This window comes from Macaca fascicularis, chromosome 20 (assembly GCF_037993035.2).
Source record: "Macaca fascicularis isolate 582-1 chromosome 20, T2T-MFA8v1.1".
Taxonomy (NCBI): domain Eukaryota; kingdom Metazoa; phylum Chordata; class Mammalia; order Primates; family Cercopithecidae; genus Macaca; species Macaca fascicularis.
The window spans coordinates 10,436,169-10,457,757 of NC_088394.1; the positions used below are offsets into that span (position 1 = coordinate 10,436,169).

At 39.8% G+C, this 21,589-nt stretch overlaps 1 long non-coding RNA gene across 1 annotated transcript in view; it reads right to left on the minus strand.

Annotated features, from left to right (window-relative positions):
- The window catches only part of LOC135968780 (uncharacterized), a 33,587-nt gene extending 12,685 nt beyond the window's left edge, over window positions 1-20,902 (minus strand). The window contains exons 1-2 of the long non-coding RNA XR_010583747.1: window positions 20,777-20,902; window positions 17,260-17,381 (exon numbers count right to left, since the gene is read on the minus strand). This is a non-coding gene — a long non-coding RNA (uncharacterized lncRNA). The remainder of the gene's footprint in view (window positions 1-17,259; window positions 17,382-20,776) is intronic.
- Between the last annotated feature and the right edge of the window lie 687 nt (window positions 20,903-21,589).

The window sequence follows — 21,589 nt, forward strand, 5'->3', positions numbered from 1 at the left end:
GCAATAAGATATCAAATTCCAACCCGACTCTAGTATAGCATCACATGACAGCAGGGCTTTGAAAGAAACCGAAGTATTTTACCCCATACTATATTTCTTTGACATATTTTGAAATGGCACTGCAAAGCTGTCTCTTGTGGGAGAAATTTGCATTCTACAGCAAATCCCCTTTGCTTTCTAGGTCAGTTTCTGATCCTGAAGATATTGGTTGAGAGTCTAGTGCCTTTTAAGGGTCTGAGTCAGAGACATTTGCCATATATCACCTCTAGGGATGATCACCTATGAGATTTCATCTACATAATAAAAACCATGGTCTCCTCAACTCTTTGTCTTAACCCAGATAGTCCTTTCTATTGATTCCAGGTCTTTTTTTTTTTTTTTTTTTGTGATGGAGTTTTGCTCCTGTCACCCAAGCTGGAGTGCAATGGCACAATCTCAGCTCACTGCAACCCTCCTGGGTTCAGGCCATTCTCATGCCTCAGCCACAGGAGTAGCTGGGATTACAGGTGCCCGCCACCGTGCCCAGCTAATTGTTGTATTTTTAGTAGAGATAGGGTTTCACCATGTTACCCAGGCTGGTCTCAAGCTCTTGGCCTCCGGGGATCCACCTGCCTTGGCCTCTCAAAGTGCTGAGATTACAAGTCTGAGCCACTACATATGGCCTCATTCCAGGTCTTCAGATAATAACTCTTTCAACCATTTACCAATCATAAAATCTTTGAAACCACCCATGACCTCCAAGCCTCACCACCCCTTCAAGCTGTCCCACCTTTCTGGACCAAACCAATGTATGCCTGACATGTATTGATTGATGTTTCGTCTCTCCCTAAAACATAGAAAACCAAGCTATAGCCCAACTACCCTGAGCACATGTTCTCAGGACTTCCTGAGGCTGTGTTACAGGTCAAGACCCAACACTTTAGCCAAAAAAAAAAAAAAAAAAAAAATCTAAATTGATTAAAAATTTTAGAAAAATTAAAAACAGGAAGTATCTGTCTCAGATACTTTTTGGCTTACAGGGGATAATAACAAAATGACTCTCCTAGTGTTGTTAGGAGGATTAAATTGGATAAAATGGAGTAATATTGCAGAGCTTACTAAATCAGTACCCAATAAATATTTGCTCTTAATCACATAACATTTTTCTCTTGTTAAGACATTTTCAGAATCAGGAGCATCATTTCCATCCTCCTCCATAGAAGGTGACATCATCAGGGTTAAAAAAAATTTTAAATTAACATATGCTAAAATGGACTTTTTTGATACACAGTTCTATGAATTTTAACACATGTATAAATTTGTATAACTAACACTATAATCAGTATACAGAACAATTCCATCACTTGCCCAAAATTCTCTCATGCTACCCATTTACAGTCACAGCCCACCCTCTCTCTACCTCTAACTCCTGGCAGCCACAGAACTGTTCTCATCCCTATAGCTTTGTAGTTTAGAGAATGTCATATAAATGGAATCATAGAGTATGTATTAATAACATTCTGAAACTGGCTTATTGCATGTACTGGTGGTTTGCTTCTTTTCACTGCTGAGTAGTATCCCAGTGTGTGGATGTACCACACATTTTATCTGTTCACTCACTGAAGGACATTTGCGGTTGTTCAGCTTTTGGAGATTGTTAAACTACTATAAATGTACATGTGCAGGTTTTCATGTGAGCATAATTTTTCATTTTCCCAGGGTAACTACCCAGGAGTGGGAATGCTCGGTTATGTACTAAGCATATGTTTAATTCATTAAAAACTGCCAAATTGTTTTCCAGAATGGCTGTATCATTCTCATTTGCAACAGCAAAGTATGACAGTTCTAATTAGTCTGTCTGCATCCCTTACTTACTTAGGTATTGGCAGTATTTTCTACTTTAGCCATCTGAATAGATGTTTAGTAGTACCTCATCATGGTTTTAAGTTGAATTTCCCTAATAGCTAATGGCATTAAACATCTTTTAATGTTCTTATTTGCCTTCCATCTACCCTCCATGGCAAAGTGTCTATTGAAGTTTGTTTGTTTTTGGCCCATTTTGTAACTTCATTGTCTTCTGACAGTTGAGTTTGAGAGTTTCTTTATATGTACTCTGGATACAAGTCCTTGGTTGGATATGTGATTTGCAAACATTTTCACCCAGTCTACTGTTTGTCTTTTCACTTTTTTAAACAGCATTTTTCTTTTTTTCTTTTTCTTTTTTTTTGAGACGGAGTCTCACTCTTATTGCCCAGGCTGGAGTACAGTGGCACGATCTCGGCTCACCACAACCTCCACCTCCTGGGTTGAAGCAATTCTCCTGCCTCAGCCTCCCGAGTGGCTGGGATTACAGGCATGCACCACCATGCCCTGCTAATTTTGTATTTTTAGTAGAGATGGGGTTTCTCCATGTTGGTCAGGCTGGTCTCGAACCCCCGACCTCAAGTGATCCGCCTGCCTCCGCCTCCCAAAGTGCGGGGATTACAGGCATGAGCCACCGCGCCTGGCCCAACAGTATCTTTCATAAAAAAAAAAGTTTTATGTTTTGGTAAAGTTCAATTTATCCATTTGTTTCTTGTAGAGTATGCTTTTAGTGTCACATCACATAACTCTTTGCCCTACCCAAGTCACACACATTTTCTCTTATATTTTCCTCTAAAAGTTTTGTAGTTTTGCTTTTTACATCTAGATCTATAGTCTACGTTGACTTCATTTTTGCATTAGTGTGAGGTGTTGATCAAGGACCTTTTTGTTTTTGTTTTTTGCATGTGAATGTCCAATTCTTTCAACATTATTTGTTGAAAAGAATATCTTTCTCCCGTGAATTGCCTTTGCACCTTTCCAAAAATCAATTGAACACATTTATCTGGGTCTTATGTCTGGACTCTCTATTCTCCTTCATTTATCTACTTCTATCAATTCCTTTGGCAACCCCATACTGTACTGATTATTGTGATTTTTATAGTTAAATTTTAAAACTACTTGGTATGACTCCTCTAATTTTATTGTTTTCATATTATTTTGGCCATTCTATGTCTCTTGACTTTCCACACAAAGTTTGGTTGAGAATTTTGGTTGAGAGATTATTTCTGGACGGCTTTAAAGTATTAATTCAATGTATTTTATAAATCTAAGTCTACTGGGGCTATCTATTTCATCTTGATGAATTTGGTACTTTCAATGAATTGGTTTGTTTCATCTAAGTATATTTATAGAATTGTTTGTAGAGTTTCTTCATTAGTCCATTAATATCTGCAGGGTCTGTAGTATTATCTTTTATTCATTCCTAACATTGGTGATTTATTTCTTCTCAGTTTTCTTTACCAGTTTTGCCAGAGGCTGATCAAATGCATTGGTCTTTTCAAAGAACCAGTATATTTTGGTTTCATTGATTTTTTTCATATTGCTTTTCTGGTCTCAAGTCAATTTACTAGTACTCTTCTCTTAATCATTTCCTTGTTAAAAACAAATATAATAACATTGTTCTATTTTGGGGGGATTTTTGCTCATTATTTTTAGATTTCTTAAGGGAGAAGCTTAAAGTGTTGACTTAAAGCTTTCTTCTTTTTGAATGGAAGTAATTAATTCTAATGTAAGTAAATTAATTATAAATTTACCACTAAGCACTACTTTATTTCTACTTCACCAATTTTGATATGCTGTATTTTATTTTCATTCAGTTTATTTTCTAATTTTCCTCAAAATTTCCTTTTTGATTAATGGATTATTAAAGAATGTGCTGTTTAATTGCCAAGTTGTAAAATATTTTTCTGTTGTCTTTCTGCTATTCATTTATAATCAAATTATATTGTGATTAGATGCATAGTTTGTCTAGGTTCAATTTTTTAAAACTGGTGAAGGTTTGTTTTATAACCCAAGATATAGTTTATCTTGGTAAATATGTCATGTGCACTTGGGTAAGTGTGCTATTCTTGGGTGGACTATTCTATAAAGATCCATTTGATTCGGGTTTTTTAAATGATATTGTTCATTTCTTCCATGTCCTTGTCGATCGATCAGCAAGTTCTATCTATGGTTGAGAGAAGCGTTGAAATATTTAACTACGATTATGGATTTGTCTATTTCCCCTTTCAGTTCTGTCAGCATGTGTTTGATATATTTTGAAGCTCTGTTGGATGCATACGCATTTAGTATTGTTATATCACCTTGGTGAATTTACTTTTTATCATTAAATAATATTTGTCTTTATTCATGACAATTTTCTTTGCTATGCAGTCTACTTTGCTTGATATTAATATAGCCACCCAGCTTTTCTTTTTTTGTTTACAAGTTAAAGCTTTTTTGTTCCTTTTAACCTACCTATATCATTATATTTGAAGTTAGTTTCTTATAGACAACATATAAGATCATGACGTTTAATGCATTTTCACAATCACTGCTTTTAATTGGCGTGTTAGAGCATTTACCCTAGTTGCAATTATTGGCATATTTGGAAACAGATGATGTACCACTTTATTATTTGTTTGTTCCTGCTGTTTTTTGACACTTTGTGTCCTTTTGTCTGCCTTCTTTTCTGTTATGTGAACCTTTTTCTAATATCCCATTTTAACTCATATACATGGTTTTCACTAGATCTCTTTGTACAGCTTTTTTTTGTAGTGGTTGCTCTAAAAATACTTAATTTTTCAGTCTATAATATACCACTTCAAGTAGAATATGAAACTATTGCCATCATAGGTCTTTTTTCCCTCCCTCTTTGTGTTAGTGTTGTCTTATAATTCTATGTAAATGTATTTAAAATTTCATTGGACAATTGTATTATATTTGCTATTGCTATTATATTTGTTGAAGCTATTCTAAAATCTCAAGAGAAGAAGAATAGTCTATGATACTTACCCAGATATTTATAATTTCTGTTGCTCTCCCTTCATCATCAATGTTCCAAATTACTTTCTGGCACTGTTCTGCTTTTGTCTAAAGAATTTCCTTTAGCAATTCCTTTTTTTTTTTTTTTTTTTTTTGAGACAGAGTTTCACTCCTGTTGCCCAAGCTGGAGTGCAATAGTGCAATCTCAGCTCACCGCAACCTCCGCCTTCCAGGTTCAAGCGATTCTCCTGCCTTAGCCTCCTGAATAGCTGGGATTAACGGCATGCGCCACCACACCCAGCTAATTTTTTGTAGTTTTAGTAGAGGTGGGGCTTCTCCATGTTGGCCAGGCTGGTCTCGAACTCCCGACCTCAGGTGATCCACCTGCCTCAGCCTCCCAAAGTGCTAGGATTACAGGCACGAGCCATGGCACCGGCCTAGCAATTCTTTTAGAGTACATGCTAGCAACAAATTCTCTTGCTTTTTCTTCGTGTGAAAATGTTTATACCTTACCTTAATTCCTGAAGAATATTTTCTTTGTATATCAAATTGTGAGCTGACAATTATTTTTTTTCACATCAAAAATATTGTTGCACTTCATTTTGGCTTCCAGAGTTTCTGATGAGAAATGCGTAGTCCCTAAAATTGTTGTTCCCTTATAAATAATACACTTTCCTCCTCTGCCCCTTTGGGTGCGTTCAGTATCTTCCTTGGTCTTTAATTTTCTGGAGTTTGATTATGATATATCTTAGCATAAAGTTTTGAGGTTTATCCCATTTGGGGCTCACTAAGCTTCTAGGCTTATGAAGTTTTTGGCCAAACTTGGGAAGTTAGCAATTATTAATAAAAGCATTTTTTCTGCCTCACATTCTTCTGTTTTTCATAACATAAACAGGTCTTTTACTATTATCTCTGAGACTGTGTTCCGTTTTTGAAAGTTTTTTCTCTCTCTGTTGTTCAACTTGGATACTTTCTACTGACCTAAAAGTTTACTGTTTTCCTCTGTTATTTCATTATGTTATTGCATCATTCTAGTCGGTTTTTATTTGTGTTGCATTTTTCTGCCCTAAATTTTATATTCGAATCTTTTATTTTCTATTTCTTTGCAAAATGTTTAATATGTTTATCATCCCAAAAATATTTGTCCTTTGGAACATTTTTGTCATCAGTGTTTTAATCTTTTTTTCATATAATTTCCACATCTGTGCCATCTTGGTGTTGACATTTGTTGGATTGCCTTTTTCTGTGCAAATTGAATTTTCCGATTCTTCATATGCTGGATGATACTGGATTTTATCCTAATATAACAAGACTTTGGATGTTGTTTAAATCCTGTTGAAAATGTAGGTATTCTTGTTTTAGTGGGGACTTGATCCACTGAGTTTGGTTCACAGTTTCTACCATCTTTTTCTAGGTCGTAGTTTCAGTGTTACCTCTACTCTTAAAGGTTTTCAGTGCTATTTGGATTTGACTCTTTCAGGAGACACTCATTAGTCAGTTGGGAACTTGCTGGTGTCTATTTCTTAGTTCAGTTCTTAAAGTCTTTAGTACTATATTAGTCCATTTTCACACTGCTGTAAAGAATTACCTGAGACTGCGTAATTTATGAAGAAAATGTTTAATTGACTCTCAGGTCCGCATGGTTGGGGAGGCCTCAGGAAACTTACAATCATGGCAGAAAGTGAAAGGGAAGCAAGCGCCTACTTCACAAGGCAGCAGGAGAGAGAGAAAGAGCACAGAGGGGAAGTGTCACACTTTTAAACCATCAGATCTCATGAGCACTCACTCTCACGAGAACAGCATGGGGGAAACCCCCATAATCCATTCACCTCCCATCAGGTCCCTCCCTCGACACACGGGGATTACAATTCGAGATGTGATTTGGGTGGGGACACAGAGCCAAACCACATCAGATACTTTGAAAAGGACCATACCCACACAAGTTCACCTCAGGGGTGAGCGCCGTAGATTATGAACAGCATTATGGAGGCATTTTCTTGAGCTCCTACCTGTCCATGACCTTCCTTATACCTTTTAAAATTTCCTGGTTCACCTCTTTTTAGTCCTCTAGCCAGGGAGCTGGGCTTATTTCCCTCACTTGGCTGTGCACTACCATGAATGTGCCCATGTACGGGGCCAAGTCATATGAGGACAGAGGAAATAAGAGGAAATTTTGCGTATCCTCTTGGAAACGTAGCTTCTTCAGTTAGAAAGTTTCCTTCCCTTAGATCTTTAGGTCCCTTGTCGCTGCTGCTGTCACTACCAGAATATTCCTTTCCTGCTCCTTGAGCCTGAACTAAAAGGACTTTTGGATCTCTGACTCCACTGATGCCCACTTCTTGTGTTTTCTACTACGTCGAGTCCAGGTTGCGGATACCAGACGGAAAAAATGCTAAACTTACTCATGAGTCTGTGACACTTTAGCATCTTTCCCCCCATTCTGCCTGTTACTTTTTACTTTCCAGAGTTTTCTAATAGCTGATCCATACATTATGCTTAGGTTTTACATCTCTACTCAGTGGGAGAGGAAAGATGTGAACTCATTTCATATCATCCAGAATTGAAATAATCTGGCTAGTTTTAAGGCATGACATTATCCTTATAATGAATATAATGAATTCTAGAGTAGGAATAATTAAAGATTTATTTATTAAAGACAGAGTAGCTTAAGGGTCTCACCTTATAGATTTTCCCCCAACTTGCAAAATAAGTATTATCCCCTTTTATGAGGGCTTATAAATTCCTTCAACAGCACACAACTGGTAACATAAGCAGGATTTGAACTCAGTTTTGCTAGCTCTAAGGCCCATTATTCTTCCAGTATCATGTGCTGATTTCAGATAATAATCTTATTACCTGCAAGCATAAAGCTTATGTTTTCCTTTCTTGGATAATGGTGATTGATGGCAGCCCTCAAATGCTGGAATTGGATCATCAAGTCCCAATACAATTTTGTTTAATAAAACAATAACAACCTAAGACAATTCATTGCTTTCTAAGCCTTTGTTCTTTCCCAGTGATTTGTGAAGGGGATGGCCACCTTCTATGACTTGCAGCCCTGTCCTTTGGCAACACATCTGCCTTAGAAACCTGACCCCTCACTCCAATTTTGCACGTGATTATGTTGGAAAAGAGACGGAGTTGAGGCTACTCATGTTAAATGCAGTAACATAGTTAAGGAAAAACAATCCATTCTGTACTTGTGAGAATGAAGGACACACAGCTAGCAGCTGAGATCCACAGAGGAATCTAGTGATGAGACTGTCACGCTACTCCTGAAAGAAACCTGCCCAATAACTGGTTGGAGCCAAAGGACCTGATATACGTAGGTCATTTTTAGAATAAAAAATGTTAACTCACCCAAGCATCTTTGTGTCCCATTTGGTGATACCTTTGCATCTGTTTGTTTTTTGAGATGAAGTCTCATTCACTCTGTCTTCTGGGCTGGAGTGCAGTGGTGCAATCTCAGCTCACTACAACCTTCATCTCCTAGGTTCAAGAGAGTCTCCTGCCTCAGTTTCCCAAGTAGTGGAATTACAGGTGTGTGCCATCACGCCCAACTAATTTTTGTATTTTTACTAGAGATGGGGTTTCACCATGTTGGACAGACTGGTCTCGAGCTCTTGACCTCAAGTGATCCACCTGCCTTGGCCTCCCAAAGTGCTGGGATTATAGGCGTGAGCCAATGCGCCCATACTCCTTTGCATCTGATGTCAAGAAAGACCTAATGTATTCAGACTATAGAGAAAGGGATGAATAAGATGAAGAGTATAAGATGGAAGGTTTTAACATTCTTGCAGAAGATACTAGGGCTCTGAAATCTCTGTCAATAATTTAAAAAATCAAAGTGCAACGTATGGAGCACTACAACAGAAGTCAGGAGACCATATCAATTAGAATTCGCTCAGTGAGTGGCGTCAGAAACCATCTCAAATTGGGTTAAAGAGAGGAACAAAAATGTACTGACTTAACAAAATATATTGGCTATGTTTCCTCAAATTCTAGGAACTAGCTTCAGGTGTGGCTTGATCAAGCACACAGTAACATTAGGAATCTCTTCCTCTACATACTTTCCTCTCTATTAGCTTTTTCCTCATAGGTTCCCTATGCTTGATGGCAATGATGGTTACCAGCAGCTCCTGGTTTCCATCCTAACTAAGTAGTGCTCCTACCAAGAAGATGACACCTCTTTCTCAATAATCCCAGAATAAGCTTTAAGTCTGATTCTCATTGACTATTATTGACCCTACTTTAATTATATGCCTATTTCAACCATCTCTGCGGTCATGAAGATTCATTTCTCTCTCTGGACACGCCTGGATCATTCGACTATTTCTGTACCTCCCTGGGAGAGACCAGCTTACCCTAAATTATAAGGACTGAGAGGAAAGAGGAGGTGTCATCCAAAGGAAAATTAAGGTCTTATTGCCAACTAAATGGAGAGGGGAAGGGATTCTAGTTATGAACTAGTTAGGGAAAGAAAACAAGGGAAAAAATAGAAAGAAAGAAAAAATAAAAATGTCTGCTGCATCTGCTGTCCAATACCAGCTCTGCTACTTACTAGTTCTGTGACCTTAAACAAATCCTTTTCTTTCTCTGATCTTTTGTTTCTTCATGTACCAAAGAGAAAGATGTGAACAGTAGGTTTAAGATCCTTTCCAGCTCTAAATATTCTTTGACTATGGATCATGTACACACAGATGCTCCTCAAATCCTGTATCACAAACACTATCTTTACACCTAGAGCCTAAAGGAGGTAGTTTTAGAAAAAATGTGAGGAAAGGCTTCTTCCTAGAATTTATTGTTTGAAGAACATGGACTCTGAAGCTGACAGCTCAGGCTTTAGTGCCAGATTTCCAACATGTACTGCACTGTCTCATACAAATTGTGGTGCTTGATATGAACAACAGGGATCATAACAATACCTCCCTTCGAGAGTTGTGATGGAGAGTATGGCAGACAGAATTGCAAGATGGTCCCATGATTCCCACTGCCAGGCATCCTTGCCCTGTCTGATCCTTCCAAATTTCTTTAGGTGACTTGGTAGAATTCCTTGAGTGAGGAGAAACCTGTGACTTGCTTCTAGCCAATGGAAAATGGCAAAGATGATGGGATAATCACTCCTGTGTTTGTATTACATTATCTAAGGCTCCATCTTAGCCCACTGGAGCAAAAGATCCTTGCTATCATCTTGAAGAATAAAGCTGTCATGTTATGAGAGGCGGGGACAAATCACAGGGACTTGAGCCTGCAAATAAACAGGAATCCTAGTCCTTCAACTATAAGGACATGAATTCTGCCAAGTCACTGAAAGGAATTTGAAGGTGGATGTTTCCCCAGTGTCTTAGCCTGTTTTCTGTTGCTTATAACAGAATACCTGACACTGGGAAATCTATGAGAAATAAACTTCATTTCTTATGGTTCTGGAGGCTGAGAAGTCCAAGGTCAAAGGGAGACATCTGATGAGAGCCTTCTTGCTGGTGGAACTCTAAGCCAAGTCATGGTGGCACAGAGCATCATCACGAGGTGGCACAGGGCATTGCAAGGTGGCACAGGGTGTCATGAGGTGGCACATGGCGTCCCATGATGAGTAACTGAGCATGCTAGCTCAGGTCTGTCTTCCTCTTCTTATAAAGCCACCAGTCTCACTCCCATGATACCCATTAATCCAACAACCCACTAATCCATTAATTCGTGAATGGATCAATCCATTCTTGGAGGTAGAGGCTCTCATGACCCAATCACCTTTTAAGGGCACCACCTTTTAATCCTGCCACATTGGGCATCAAGTTTCAACACGAGTTTTGGAGGGGACACACATTTAAACCATAGCACCCCATCAATCCTCCAAATCGGAATGCAGCCTGGCTAATACCTTGAGTGTGGCCTTATGAAACCTTGAAGAGGAAAACCAGCTAAGCTCTGCCTGGAACTCTAACCCATGGAAAATGAGAGGTAGTACATGTTTGCTATTTTAAGATGCTAAGTTTGTGGTGATTTGTTATGCATTAGTAGAAAATTAATACAAAGGGTTAATAAGATAATGCATGTAAAGTGAATACCTTAGCAAGGTGCCTGGCTAAATGTTCAATATTAGCTATTCTTCTTATTATAATGGCAGAGTTTGGCATTACAGGTACAAGACAACACAAGACTATAAATCTCTCTACGCCCTTCAGAGACAGCTTTCTGGGCTGGATGGACCACTCTTGCAGACATCTATACAGCCAAATTATGATCAAGCTGATGAGCCATTTACTTGAAATACAATTTACTATCATCTAGTTTCAGTGGAAACTAATTTATAGTATAATGGAAACTGATCCAGAGTATTAGTATTGGAAAGGCACTAAACTTATACAACAAGAAAGGAGATTGGGTGAGAAAGAACAGGTGTTTCTAACAACTTGTTTTTTAAAAAATCTAAAATTGGGTTCATCTAGGCTCTGAAAGTTAAGAGAAAAGAAAATAACATTTATTGAGCACCTGCTAGATGGTCTTGACTGCATTACTGTCTTTAATGTGAATAGTTTACAGGGAAGAAATTATCCTCTTTATTTCACAAGTGAAGAGGGTGAGCTCAAAGGTAGGTGACACACTCAGGGTCACCCAGGTCTAATCCACACCTCTTACTGACTTTGATAACTGGGAGAGTCCTAGGAATCTACCATAATGGGACTACAATATTTGTATTGAAAGGAATCTAGCCCATGAAAGAGGAAAATGAGAATGAATTAATAGGAATAAGAGCTAAAAAACCTTGATGTGAAAACTTTGACATTTGTCTCAACTCAGACCAATAATAGGTTTTCAAGAAAATAAACTTTAAAGGAGACAACAGCAAGATATATCCACTTCTGAAGCCCCTAGTGGAAGCAGATCTTTCATTTTTAAAGAGTGAACATTCATCGTTTTCTTGGGAGCCCCTATATTGATTTTTTTTCTTCCAAATTTTTTACATTGACCACTGAAAATTGAAATGACAGAGGGTTTCTTTCTTTCTTTCTTTCTTTCTTTCTTTCTTTCTTTCTTTCTTTCTTTCTTTCTTTCTTTTTCTTTCTTTCTTTCTCTAATCTTACATTAGAATGTTTTTACTCTAGCTTGTTCCAAACAGGACTTGAAGCAGTTATCAAAGATATATGGAATAGTTCAGGAATTATAATTAATTCATTAAGAAGATGCAAATAAAAAATCCAAACTACAAACAATAGAGTGAGAGAAGCAAGACTTGTTACACATAATCTGTGCCACAGGGTCCTGGACACTTGCTGGTGGTCAGCTGCAGATTTTCCTCTGTACTTCCTGGTATCCAATGGGAAGAGACAAAGACAGTAAATTGTAGGGAAAGAAAGATTTTTTTTTTCAATCTTTATAAATTCTTAATTGGAATGAATTCCTATAACGAAAGACAAATTAACAAGAGAAAAACAAATGGAAGTGTATTAACATATATATTTCACATAGACATGGGAAATACCCAGGGAATGAGGAGTATTTAGAGAGGTGTCTTTGAATTCCAGCTTAAATAGCATCTTCAACAAAAAAAAGCCAGTTTTTTTTTTCCATCTGAAAAAAAAACTCATGTATTAAAATATTAAACTTGTTTAGAATATTGGAAAAAGGTGCCTAGTTCATATGTTCTCATTTGTTTATCTTGTGTCCAAAGTGTCTTATCATCCCAGGCCACTCTAATTCTTGTGTATTAATAAACAGTTTGAGGTATAGTAAGTCCTCCAGATCAGATAAGTAAAATGAAGATAGTCACAGTTCCCAAAAGGCAGGCACAGCATAGTTAGACAGGGCCACGGCGGAGCCAGCAGGGTTGGTCAGCAGGCAGAGGGAGGGGTACTCCGAGTGAGAACCTTTCCTGTGCTGCCTGACATGCACTGGTGTCCTCCAATATCTGCTCGTTCAGCACACATTCACTGCATGCTGGGCCTGTTCCAGAAACCAAAGCACACCAAGGGGAGGAGCAGGCAGAGATCTCCATTTCAACGGGCTGACAGCCCGCCAAGATGCCGGCAGCCCCACCCCTCAGAGAACAGTAAGTTTTTAGAGAAGTGGCAAGACAAAGAAAAAGAATATTGAGTCTCTACAGGAAGGTAAGTAGATGGCACATACAGGCTAGTTCGCAAAGCTTGTTAATGTAGATTCCTCTGGTACCATCTCCAGGCCAATAAGGGTCATAGGTATCTTCAGTGATTTACCTTTGTTCTCCCTGGTTGAGAGGGGGAGTGGGACAATTTGTCTTCATAACTCTATGCCATGCTTTTGGTCAAATAGAAGGAGGGCAGAGAGCTTTTCTGCATTTGCCTTTTCTTAGTTGCTTTCACCTCAACAATCTTTCCTGTTTGGAGATGGTGTATGTTGATCTCTGACATATCCATGAGTTGCATAGCCATTTACAAAAACAAACAACACTGGCAACTACCATTCACTGATCATAAACTAAATACCAGGCCTCTACATAGATTATCTCATCTCATCTTCACAACAGCCCTGGAAGCTAGGTATTATCTTACAAGTTTGCAGATGAAAGAGAGGCCCACGTTTGCAGAGCTATCACATGGTAAAAATGGAATTCATTCCCAGGTCTGATTCTTCCAAGACCTGCCCCCTTTCCCATTGCACTTTGTGGCAGTCATCATCTGTCAGCTGCTCTGGAGAAGCACTGCTTTTTCTCATACTAAAATCCAAAATTTTCTCCAAGGGCTCCTCAGAGGGAGGGCCCTGTGTAAGATAATGAGCATTCCAACAGCCTTAGAGCAAACACAAAAACAAATTAAAGGGTAATTTCTCGGCCAGGTGCGGTGGCTCACGCCTGTAATCCCAGCACTTTGGGAGGCCGAGGCGGGTGGATCACGAGGTCAGGAGTTCAAGACCAGCCTGACCAAGATGGTGAAACCCTGTCTCTACTAAAAATCCAAAAAGAATTAGCCAGGCGTAGTGGCAGGCACCTGTAAACCCAGCTACTTGGGAGGTTGAGGCAGAGAATTGCTTGAACCTGGGAGGCGGAGATTACAGTGAGCCGAGATTGCTTTATTGCACTCCAGCCTGGGTGACAGAGTGAGACTCCATCTCAAATAAAAAAAAAAGGGTTGGGGGGGGCGGTGGTTTCTCACTTGGCTCCTACATACAGGTGGGTAGCATCATGCCAAGGTGAAGTTTGGCAAGAAGGCATCCTACAGGGATGGGTAGTTATGACCTGATGGGTCGTTACTATTTTTCTTTTAAACATGCCAGTATAAAACTATTCAGAGAGACTTCTAGTCTATAGCGCTCGGAGGCCTTAGCAACTGGAGTCCAGGTTCTACCTCTGGCATCTGACTAATGAACTCCTAAGAGGTCAGGTCTGCTTTGGTTAACACCTGCAGGGAGCTAATGAGCTGCAGCTTGGACTGAAGTAATTACCCAGGTTAGAGACAGAGGGAGGCTGAGCGGGACCCATGTCAGCCAGACAAGGGGCTGTCGAGAACAAGGACTAACAAAACGGGTGGTGACAGGGCGGTGGTAGTGAGATGTGTTTGGGAGGCTGTGAACTTCTATCAAGCACATTTTTAATTAGGACTAAAACAGCTAAAAAATAACCAACACAAAACCCAAAACTTCATGTACAGTACTCCCATAAATATGAGGCACGTACAGTGAAGTATATTCACAATCTTGCCTTGATCCTAGATTCTGGTACTTTTTAATCATGTATTTATGAAATGCCTACTATGCAAGCAGGACTAGGTTCTGGGACATAGTGTGAGTCCTGCCATCATGGACTCTTCCCTTTCTGGGTTGTCTGGGCTCTGCCTCTCATCTGAGCTGTGGAAAATGAATCTCAGGAAGGGAGAGGGGAACCTCACTTTGCCCCAGTGGATGAAGATTACAGTGCCAAGCTTTCTTGCGTGCTGTGTAATTGACATCCATAAGCCTATTCCCTTGAAATTCTGAGGATGAGAGACTGTCACCCCAGTGATGCTGGTGGGTAACTAAGGCTGGAACTAAAATTCAGTTCTCTCTGACTGTAAACCCAATTTATTCCACAGTAGCTCTCAGCTTCTTGACTTCCTGAAAGTCAAGAGGCCCAAGTCATTGGTCCATTAAGTGCATTAAAATGTTTATCTTGAGTTGTTTGTAACCTTCTCCTTTTTGGGGGCACATCTCAAATGAAATTGTAAACTAAAAATAAAATCCTAAGCCCCGCATCCAACTGAACAGACCTCGCTCTTGGTCAAGGGGTCCCCAGAAAAACCTTAAAAACTGAATTCCCAGTCATGACCAGAAGGTTGGTTGGATATGCCTCATTAAACCCCCTTTCTGTGGAGTTTAAGCACAACTGACCAGCATTGATGTTAAAATAGAGATCATAAGACCGACAGAATAGACTCTTTGTGGTAATAAGATACCAGATTATAAAGAAGACCTAAGACCGTGAGAGGAAAGGGTTAAGTCATGCCCTACAAACCATAAAATCTTGTTAAATGTTTTGTTTTTTCTTAAGTCTAGTATAATGTGGCTTACTTTTTAACCTGACGCTGTTATACCATCACATGATAGAGAGCAGGCCTCCTTATCTTAATTCAAGCATTCCTTTGTACTGACTTCAAGTCTTTAGACAAAGCTGAACTCTTTCAAACAACTGCAAATTAAAGCATCTCTGAATCCACCCATAATTGTAAGCCTCTGCTTCAAGATATCCTGTCTTTCAGGCCAAACCAACGTACGCTTTCTCTATTGATTTATGTCTTTGTCTGCAACTCCTGCCTCCTTAAAATGCATAAAACTAAACTGTAATCTGACCATCTCGGGCACAGTTTTTCAAGGCTTCTTAGGTTGTGTTTTCTCATATTGACTCAAAATAAACCTCTTTAAAATATTTTTGAGTTTGGTTTTTCTGTTAACAAAATAAAGCACCTGATCTTTGTTATACATATGCAATGTATCGCTGGTATACCAGTGGTTACTTTTGCAGCTACCTTGTCTCTCTTAATCCCCAGTGAGAAGTAGAGATTGAGATAGCAACCTTGATGTCAAAATACAACAGAAGCTCCAGAAGCAATGTTGCCGCATTGCTCAAAGCAAATGCAAGCCTCTGAAGTCTGTATTGGAGGCAAATTTTCTTGCGTTGTTTGCACAACTAAAAGACGACACCGAGGAGAAGCACAAGGCAACAGATGGGTGAAGGGGCAGCCTACGGCCCCACTGTGGAGAGCTCAGGAAACAAAAGAGCAGACAGAGCTCAAAAAGATCATTATCCCTGAAAGACAGCCCCACTCAGCCCTAGATATTTCAAAACCTCCTAGTACCATTGAACTTGGTGAGGTTCCCAGAGGTGCCATTGCTGAGGAATATTAATAAGTCAGCATTACCTGGGCATAGCATTAATCATATCAAGGTTCAATATTACTAAAACAGGATTCGTATAGGGAAAAATTTTATTTTTCCTGCAACGTTTCCCCCTACTCACCAACATTCTTAGATATTTGACATTATCTCAAGGAAAATGGCAGAGAATGGGCATGCATTGACATATCTTTATTTTACTTTCACTCCTTTGGGCATTTCTATTGCTCCAACTAATTGCTTAAAAATACCTGTGCTATTTCCATTCATTTTTCAGATGAGCACGTAGCCCACTGATACAAAACAACAGAGCTTAACAAGACGTCTTCAAAGCTGAGTGCTGAAGATAGTGGTGGTGCTTCAAACTTTTGGAGCATCAAAGGAGAGCTTACCTGTGATCTCTTTTTTACATGGGTTGCCATAGTGATGAGAGGGCTTGGCTTGAGAGGAAACTGGATAATAATAAGGATACCATTTTCAAAGAATTTACTGTATGCTAGACACTGTGCTTTTGCCCTGAATCCTCAGAGATTTCACCGTCTGCCTTTTACAGATGAGGAAGCTGAGGCATAGGGGGTTAAGTATCTTGAAAAGGCTTCCATCTAGAGAATGGCACAAACCAGGATTCAAATCCAGGCAGTCTGACTCCAGAGCTGTCTCTAAAGCATCAATATTAACTGCCTGGAAAAGGTGGTGAAATATGGAGATGCTTAAATATACATATTTTTTGAGATGGCATCTCCCTCTGTTGCCCATGCTAGAGTGCAGTGGCGTGATTTTGGCTCACTGGAACCTCCACCTACTGGGTTCAAGCGATTCTCCTGCCTCAACCTCCCGAGTGGCTGTGGCTACAGGCATGCACCACCACACCCAGCTAATTTTTGTATTTTTTGTAGACACGGGGTTTCACTATGTTGATCAGGCTGGTCTCGAACTCCTGACCTCGTAATCCACCTGCCTCGGCCACCCAAAGTGCTAGGATTATAGGCGTGAGCCACCACGCCTGGCTGATGGTTATAATATTAATGCATATTTGTTTTTCTGACTTCCATCACAGGATAAATATTCAATGAGCTTGTCCCTACCTTTGGAGGCAAAGGCAGTCTCTTATAAAGTTACCTTGGAATCATGAAGGGGCAGCTGTGACTGAGGATGGCTCCAAGTACATACAACATCCTGCATCATGAAGAAAAGCTGGATTCTTCTTTGTTTCTGAAGGCAGAAAATCAGCAGGGCAGAAACTGGTTGGGCACAGAGGACAGTTGATGGAAGGATGAAGAAAAAGAGAATAAATGTTTTAGTTCCATGATAAACACATGTAAACATCCAACAACTATACGTAGAGGTTCACATGCATCATCTTTTTCTACAACTCAATGTCTGATTATTCAGGATCTATTCAAAAGTAATACTGTACCATATAACACAACCATTCTACTTCTAGGTATTTACCTAAGAAAAATAAAGCTTGAGGAATAAAAATAAAATTCTAAGCCCCCCCAACCAACTGAATGGACTCCCTCTTGGCCAAAGAGACTCCTGAGAAACCTTAAAAACTGAATACCTGGTTGTGATGGGATAGAAGGTTGAACATGCATTGTTACACTTTCTCCCTTGCTAACCACCATTAGGCTTTCTTTCCCAAGGGCTAAGCAGACACCAGCTCTTTCAAAAGACTTGCTGGACTCTACTCGCTTTTTGTGGTTTTGACACAACCACCGAGCAGCATTCCTTCCTGATAAGACACCACAGACCACGGACTCGTTCTGGCTGGTTTACAGGATGACTCTGTGTCCTCCATTTTACCTTTTGATGTTTAAAGCCTAATTTTAATGCATTTAAATGTTAAGTCTCCACCCCAGTGTGAAAATGGGACATATGTAGCACGCATATTTCCTTACTACGCATGTGCACCCCCCCTTTGTAAATATTCATAGCTCCTCCTATGACCTTTTGAATATGTGTAACCAGCCAACTTGTTCAGCATAAATTCCTATCCCATCTTTCCTTCCTCAACATGCCTGCTTTTGGTTTCTATCAAAGGCTACATTTCCCAGCCTATGAAACAGCCATGAGGTCAGGAGATCAAGATCATCCTGGCCAACATGGTGAAAACCCGTCTCTACTAAAAATACAAAAATTAGCTGGGTGTGGTGGTGCATGCCTGTAATCCCAGCTACACAGGAGACTGAGGCAGGAGAATTGCTTGAACCCAGGAGGTGGAGGTTGCAGTGAGCTGAGATCGTGCCACTGCACTCCAGCCTGGTGACAGAGAGAAACTGCATCTCAAAAAAACAAACAACAAACAAAAGAAATAAAGTTCTCTTCTCCAAAGTTATAAACCTTGTGATTCTTCAGTTGACAAGATCTATGTCTATATAAAGACTTTACATGAATTTCTATAGCAGCTTTATTTATAATAGCCTCAGACTGAAAATAACCCAAATGTCCATCAACAAGTGACTGGATTAACACATTGTGTATCTATTATCCATCCAATGGAATGCTGTACAGCAATAAAAGGAATGAATTGTTGATACCCATAACAACATGGATAAATCTCAAAATAATCATGCAAAGTGAAAGAAGCCAGAAAGAAAAGAGCACATGCCTTAGGACTCTATTGATATAAAATTCTACAAAATGCAAACTGACCTGTAATGACAGAAAGGCAACCCACAATTTGTTCAGGGATGGGAGACAGGGAAGGTGGGGAGAATTATAAAGGGGCAAGAGGAAACTTTATGAACTGATGCCTATGTTCATTACCTGGATTATGGTGATGGATTCAAAAGTATGTATGCATGTCAAAACTTTTTATATTGTGCACTTGAAACAATGTAGTGTATTGTGTGTCCATTACACCTCAATAAGCTGTTTAAAAAAGAAAGAGCAAATGAACCTTTTGTTAGAGGAAAGCTGCTTGTCAAGGCAAGGAGTTATGAAACCCCACATTACAATGGCAGAGCTTTAATTCAGAATGATAAGGCGAGAGGAAATAGTCCCACCAAGATGGGTGCATGATCATCAAATCACAAAGGGTCTTGCAAACTCACCTACAGTATTCTGATTTTATCCCGCAGCTTCGAGGAGCTACTAAAGAGAGTGATATTCTCAGATTTGTCATTGCTATGGGATGCATTGTGCCTCCCTGGAATTCATACGTTGAAGTCCTGATCTTTAATTTACCTCAGAATGTCAATGTATTTGGAGATAGGGTTACTAAAGAGGTTAAGTATGGTGAAGTAGTTATATGGGTGGACCTAAATACAATATGACTGGTGTTCTTAGAAGAAGAGATTAGGACATAGACATGCACAGAAAAATGACCACATGGAAATCTAGGGAGAAGACAGCCATCAACAAGCCAAGGAGAGGGGCCTCGGAAAAAAACAACTCTGGTCGACACTTTATCTCGGGCTTCCAGAACTGTGAGAAAACACATTTCTGTTGTTTAACCCACCCAGTCTGTGGTACTTTGTTATGGCAGCCCTAGCAAACTAATACAGTCATCTAGGGAGGTCATGATGGCTGTGATGGGTAAAACAATGGGTCATGATGGCTGTCTCAGTAATCCTGCTGAGCTAGGGAGACCCAACCTGGACTGAGGGGTTTGAGAGTTTTTCCTTTTAGGGACTTCATCTAGGAGATGATGGCAAGGGAGGTACTGATAATGACTCCCAAATTTCTGGCTTGATTGACTAAGAAGAACTCCATGCCAGAATCATGACTGCATGAGGAAGAGTAGGTTTTGAATGAAATAGACCATGATCGATTTTTGCCACATTCAGTTTGAGGCAGCCACAGAATTTTCCCACTGGAGAGGCACAGTCAGTACTTGGAGACATGAACCTGGAGCCTGGCAGTCTAATCCAGCCTCGAGAGATAGACAAGGAATCTTCCAGCTAAGAGCTTAGGATTGTAATCTATAGGCAGCAGGGAACACTCCAGGGAGGTGGTCAGATTTGTGCTTTGGGGAGTTCATTTTTAATGATGTAGAGAAAAAATCCGAACAAAGGAAAAAGGTCAGACAGAGGGCCATAGCAGTAATCTAGTTGAAAGATGCTAAACACTGAACTAAGCCAGTGGCCATGGGGAAGCAAAAGGAGATAAAAGTCAAGAGGCAGAGTTCAGATGTGAGCAGTAAGGAGAAGTCAGATGAGAGGCAAAGAGTACACTGCCATGGGGTTGGGGCGGGGGGCAGTGTGAAAATGCCCTCTGGGTTCAAAAGTTTCCACTGAAAACTCTTCACAGCCAATGAGAGCTAGGTCAGAAGGCCAGAAGGTCTGGCTGCTGGGACAAAAGGCATGCTGGAAGTTTTGCAGCAAAACTCAAGAGTTCTTTTTCTTCTTTTCTCATAGTGGAATTTCTGTGTCCTTTAGCTGGGTAGTGTAGGCTGCCAAGGGTCACCTGAGCAGCGAGAATACACATGCACTCACCAATAATTCAGTCAGCATGCTACTCTTCAGATGATGTAATTCCACAGTGTCTTTAAGATCCTGCATTTACAACTCAGAGATCGTTTCAAAGTCTCTTGCCACCCTCCTGCCTTCTGGGTTCTCAGTTTAATATACGCTGCTTTCTTCCCTTGGAAAGTCTCCTTTATAAAGCAATCAGGAAACTGTCAGTTACTTACCAGACATGAAGGAGACCAAGAGAGCAGGCTGAGAGTGTTCGGTACTCCTGGGTAAGTGCCCCTTCTCCTTCTCCTGGAAGGAAACAGAAGCTCAGTATACCTGCTACACACATTGCCACACGAAAGAAACTCTGCGGGAAGCTTCCTAAAGCCACCATTTTAAGGATGTGTCTCCCTAACTAGAGGCAAATGGATCTAACGAATGTGAAATGGACATACACCTCACATAGGACTCTTCATTGAGCAATGGCCAAGCAGGATTACAGAACGCTGGTTTGCTCAAAAGGAGAAAAATGTAACCCTGTCTTGTCTGTTATCAAAACAGAGAGTTTGCATTTCTTTCTTGGGTTTTTAGAGCAAGGACAGATTTTTAAATTTTATCTTCAAAGGCACTGCATTTTATTTATTTTTTATTGATGCAAGTGTATGGGGTACATGAGAAAATTCATTACGTGTATATGATGTGCAGTGATCGAGTCAGGGTATTCAGGGCATTCATCACCTAAGTACAATACTTTTCGGCTAAGCATAGTCATCCTATTCTGCTACCAAACCTTGAATTTATTCCTTTTACCTCACTGTATGCTTCTGCCCTTTTTTAAACATTTATTTTAAGTTCAAGGGTACAGAGGCTGGTTTGTTACACAGGTAAATGTGTGCCATGGGGGTTTGTATTATGGATTATTTCATTACTCAGGTATTAAGTCTTATACTTGTTAGTTATTTTTCCTGATCCTCTCCCTCTTCCCATCTTCCACCATCTACACAGGCCCCAAAGGGTGTTGTTCCTCTCTACGTGTCCATGTGTTCTCA